This window comes from Solanum pennellii, chromosome 10 (genome assembly GCF_001406875.1).
Source record: "Solanum pennellii chromosome 10, SPENNV200".
Taxonomy (NCBI): Eukaryota; Viridiplantae; Streptophyta; class Magnoliopsida; order Solanales; family Solanaceae; genus Solanum; species Solanum pennellii.
Window position 1 is genome coordinate 68,184,917 of NC_028646.1, and position 5,427 is coordinate 68,190,343.

The following is a 5,427-nucleotide window of genomic DNA, read 5'->3' on the forward strand; positions in this document are numbered from 1 at the left end:
TAAGGCAAATTGTGATCTACTTCATTTGAATATCTGAATACATTAATGTGACCGTATATATTATTAACCATATGTATAGATATAGTCTATCATAGAATAATTTTTTATTCAGTTTCAATTGATCATATATTCATTTATGGTGTTTGCTTACTTATATAATAGATGATTTAGTTTATAGAGTTTTATACACAAAGAATTAAATCATCGGTTCTTATTATAGAGATTTGTGATATGTCTTTTTGAGAATCTTATAAGTTTTCATCATGTCAAACCTTGCAAGTGGATTTATTAATTCGACATATGAAATAAGTTAAGCAATGCTCTAAAGGAAATTAATCATTGAATTAAATTTGTCAGTAATTTAATTTATTAATTAATATCAGTAATCTTAACATGTGGAATTATATAACTATTTATTGAGAACTTCAAAATATAAACGGATGAGTGCGATTATGAATTTCTAGTGGAAGGATTTGTTATTTGTTATGGTAAGAATGATTCAACTTCATTATTTGAAATTATTTTCATAATAGGAAGACGTCTCAATAATAAATTTTGTTGTCCCTACAAATATTAACTGGAACTCATAATTCTATTTCTAGGGGGAAAGGGGAGACATGCACAAGTTCTTTTAAAAAAAAAACAAGTGCTTATATTTTTCGTTTTCAAGAAAAATAACCCGTGTTTAGGTTCTCTTGGAAGAAAATCTCCATAATTACGGATTCTTTTAACCCTAGAAATATAATAGGTTTCCTATATAGTACTTGCCCAACTAAGTATTGAGAGAGTTCGAATGTGAACTTGGATCAATGTAGAAGACCACAAAACTGTTGTCCAACTTGTGAATTCGCCTTGAAGGTCTTGTAGATTCGCTTGAACTGCTCACGCTTCAAGAGGTAACTCTTGAATTAAATTTCAGAAAGTTTGTGCTCAAGCATGGCTATATGTGTTTTAGCATAAACATATTGATTATCTATTATTCATGTACGCCGTATGATTTTGGTATGCTTTCGTTGTGCATATAGTTTTCGAACACATATAATATTGGATACTTTCACCAAAAAAAAATTTTTAAAAATTTACGCTATCCTCAGACGTCCACTACATATGTAATCACATAAAATATATCATTTTTTTAAATTATACGCATCAATATTAATCCAAAAAGGCTTAAGCTTATCGTGTATTCAATTGTTTAACCAAAACATGTTATAATGATAATATTTAAATAAATTTTAGTGACAAATTTGAAAAACAATGTATTCTAACCTAGATTATTGACCTTTTTTTCAACCTGTACAAAATCCACGCCATCTAATTGGATAAGAATTGATATTGAGTTTTAAAAAGTCAAAAATCATATTCGAGTAGATAGATATACTCGAAGACATTTAAACGAAAACGTGAAAATCATTAAAAAATAATTAATAGCCCAAGTAGAAGAATATTTTAAGCTAGCAAAAACTTCATGAAAAATTATTATTATTTTAATTAAGTTGATAGAATTGCAATTAAATTCTCTAATTCAAATGTATATTCTATAATATAATTATCACAGTTGTGATATTTTTAACCCGCGTGGATTAAAATATATTATAATTTGCTCTTTGATTCCTCATATAAATAAATTGTAATAACAAAAAGAAGAAAGGATATATCATTTTTAATTCTTTATAATGTTCATCATACAACTAATAGTTGTTTAGCAGGTCAATTTACTATTAAATATAGGCTATGAAAGTTAATAATATTTTGCTTTTTTCCATGAAACTAACAATGATTAATTTTGAGTAAATAAATATGTGGTGGTATGACAAGCCCTAATTTTAATTAAGGAATGTCAAAATATAAAAAAGTTAAATTGTGTAAAAGTTGAAAAGAGTCAACATGAAATATATATACATAAAAGATATATTTTTATTTTACTATGTATTATAATTTTCCAACGAATGGGCATCAATCGACACCCGTAAATCACATGGCTCTTTGCTTTTTTTTTTTTTTTTAACTGAGGATTGATACTTTTGTAGGTGTATGGTATAAAACTGTGAAAATGATTGCTAAACTTCGATAATCACATGTGTTTTAATTTTCCTTCCCTCTCCTTTCTTATTCAATTATTACGTATAATCTTTCTAGAGCTAGATATTAATATATCTATCTGATCGAATTTAATAATTTTGATTAAAGTATAATATTTATTGAAAAAATAATTTGTATATACAAGTTAATAATTTAGAAAAATTAAAATTTAAATTTATAAGCTTTAAATATTAATTCAACACCGATAATTTTAAAGTCTATATATTAAAATAAAAATAAAAAAAATGAAAAAATGTCGTGATTCATGAGAAGTTGGAAACAATAATAAAGAATTAGGTAGTAATTGATGGTCAATGAGACTACTACTAGGAAGACTTGTTTTCCACGTGAAGTGGCTACAAGGTTAATTAGATTGACCAAATTAATTAGGTCAAGCTTGAAATAGTGACAATTAATATAAAACTTATAACTCAGATTAATTACTTTAATTAATCAAATGTGTCTAATCAATTGATCACTAACAAATTACCGATTGGTTCAACTAAAAGATTCATTGATTCACTTATGCATACAAATGTCAAATATAATGCGTCTACATTTGATTATTTTATTTTATAAAGATTAGAATAGTATTTCTGAAAGAATTTTTTGATCATTTTTACACATATTAATAATTATTTTAAAATATAAGTATATATTCTTGGAAAATTAAGATTAAAGAAAGAGATAGGTTACATAATGCGCCATTACTTTATTTGATATCCTTTTTCATCACATGAATTATGCTTCTCATGATAGGATTGTTCAATAAAATAAGTGAATTATTCAATCTTCGATTTGAAAGAAAAAGCTGGTTCAATATAAATGTTTATGATTCGAGTGGACTAAAATGATTCTCTAGAGATCTTTTTTAGTATTTTAGATTTAGATCTTAAACATGTAAAAATAAAATCAAATCCTAACAAATTTTTTATAACGCCACCCAGGGAGAAAAGTTATTATTTACATGAAAATAGTGCTCATGCCCTTTTTTGGGCCCTATGTTCTAAATGAAAAATAAATAAATCGAATTTTACTCTTTAAACTAAGTTGGTCGGTTAATTTTTGTCTTTTAAATAAGTTATTAATATTTAATTTTTGCTCTTAAGAATTAACTTATGCCTAGTTGAATTTAAGTTTCTTAAGAGCGAGAAAAATAACTTAAAATATTATAATGTAAATATAAATTTATGTCTCGCAAAAAAATTATTTGATTCGAAAAAAAAATTGTCAGAGGCCCTAACCAAATTTCATAGATAGAACTATATAACAATATCTTGAAGTTTTATATATATAATTTAAAATTTCATAATTGTGACCAAATAACAGGAAAAAAAAAAGATCGAATTGTCCCGTTTACTTTTACATTTTTTTTGTAACATAATATATTGGGAGTAAAAAGACATATCAAGTAATTTATAAAGATTTTAACTACTTCAACCAACTATCATTTTATTTTCACGTGAAACAAAGTCTTATGATCACAAATTAAAGTAATATATTTGAAATAAATAGAAACATGTGAACTTATATGGAGTATATAATAATTAATAAAATAGATTAGTTTTTAAGATAATTAAACGAACAGGCTCTGCTTAATCCTAATCATATATTAGACCAGATCTACCAAATCTTTAGGAGATACGTGGAAAATACTTGGCAAAAATGGCCTTTCACAATACCCTAAAGCCAATTAATTAGCAAAACAAGAAGCCATGTTTATGGCCGTGGACTTGTGATTATGGTGTGGATTAACAAAAAATATAGTAAATTAATGAAGCTGTTAGGAAAAATTAACGAACATCGAGAAAATAATTTACTAGTGGTTGCCGATGGCTGGAATATTCTCCGGAATATGCGGTGTTTATCCGTGTTGAGATTGAGATTTTTTAGAAGGGAAAATTATATATAATGGCAAACTAATAAATTAAATTAAATGCTATAACTACACTTTGATTTAATTGTGCTTTTGTAGCGAACTGTTTATCAGTCACCTCTCTCCCTCAAACTCTCGCTCGCCACTCTCTCTCTCGCTTCATCTCTTGCTCGCTTTTATACAAACACAAATATATAAAATGTGTTGTTTGTATAAAGCGAGAAATAATTGTATATATACATATATTTTCGTTCCATTCTCCCAGATCTCGCTCGCCACTCTCCAGTTCTTGCATTCCATCCTCACTTCTATTGTTTATACAAATATAAATGAAATGTATAAATTGTGTTTCTGTTTGTATAAAGCGAGAGAAAATTGTATATACGCATGCAAATACATATATCTTCGTCCTATACACTTATAATTATACAATACAAATATTCAACTGCCCAATTTTCTTTTGTCTTTCTCTCTTTCTCGTTTTATATATACATAAATTATACAACTAATTTGTATACAACTGCTTTCTAGATGTATAGCGAATTATACAATTGGTTTATTTGTATATGTATAGCGAAATGTACATATTTATGTTTGATATGAAGCGCAACTATGCAAACTTTGCTATAACATACAAATATAAATTTTGTATTTGCTATATGTGAAAGTTGCTCTTTTTAGAATTCTGCGAAAAAAGTTCAATTTCAATTAGAGTTCATGGAGACTAGTGACTACTCTACTCTACTCAAAACCTTGCTAACAGTGGCAATTTGAGCCCATATAAGTAAAATGAAACTAATTTTTCTATATTAATGAATCACTCATATTTTCTTAAATGGATAAATATAGACTTTAATCTATTTAAACTCATACAAATATGAACAAAATGGATAAAATTTGAATCTATATATACCCATATATCACTCTCTTATAATGAAAATTCGTAACTGAACTATTTATTTTTGAAAATAAAATATAAAAAATTGGGGGATGGGGGCAAATTTTACTTTTGAAATTTTTTTATAAAACTTTTCTTTTAGTGTGTGCGCGTTTTGGAGGGGGGGGGGGGGGGTGATTTTGCAAAAAAAAAAAAGAAATTTTTTCTTTTTTCGAAAAAGAAGTTTCTTTTCAAAATTTGTTGGGAGTGGGAGGCAGGGGTTGCCAATTTTATTTTTTTTTAAAAACGTTATCTGTAAATTTTTTTAGGGGTGGGACAGGTCGTCAATATTTCTTTTTTCAAACGAAAAAGTCTTTTTAAATTTGTAGTGTATGCAACAATTTTTTTTTTAATTTATTTAAATTTTTTCTTTTCGGAAAAAAAGTTTTTTATTATTTTTTTTGGGGGAGGGGGTTCAAGTGATCGCCCTGAGCCGAGCGAGATTGGAGACCGCCGGTGTGTGTGTAAAGCTTGCCTATTTCTTTAAAAAAAATTGGGGGTGAGGGGAGGTGGTTGGGTGTGTGGTGAGTAC

General features: G+C 27.1%; 1 long non-coding RNA gene across 1 annotated transcript in view; it reads left to right on the forward strand.

Moving 5' to 3' along the window:
* The first annotated feature begins 641 nt into the window (after positions 1–641).
* Positions 642–5,427, forward strand: part of LOC107002151 — an 11,811-nt gene continuing 7,025 nt past the window's right edge. The window contains exon 1 of the long non-coding RNA XR_001454498.2: positions 642–896. This is a non-coding gene — a long non-coding RNA (uncharacterized LOC107002151). The remainder of the gene's footprint in view (positions 897–5,427) is intronic.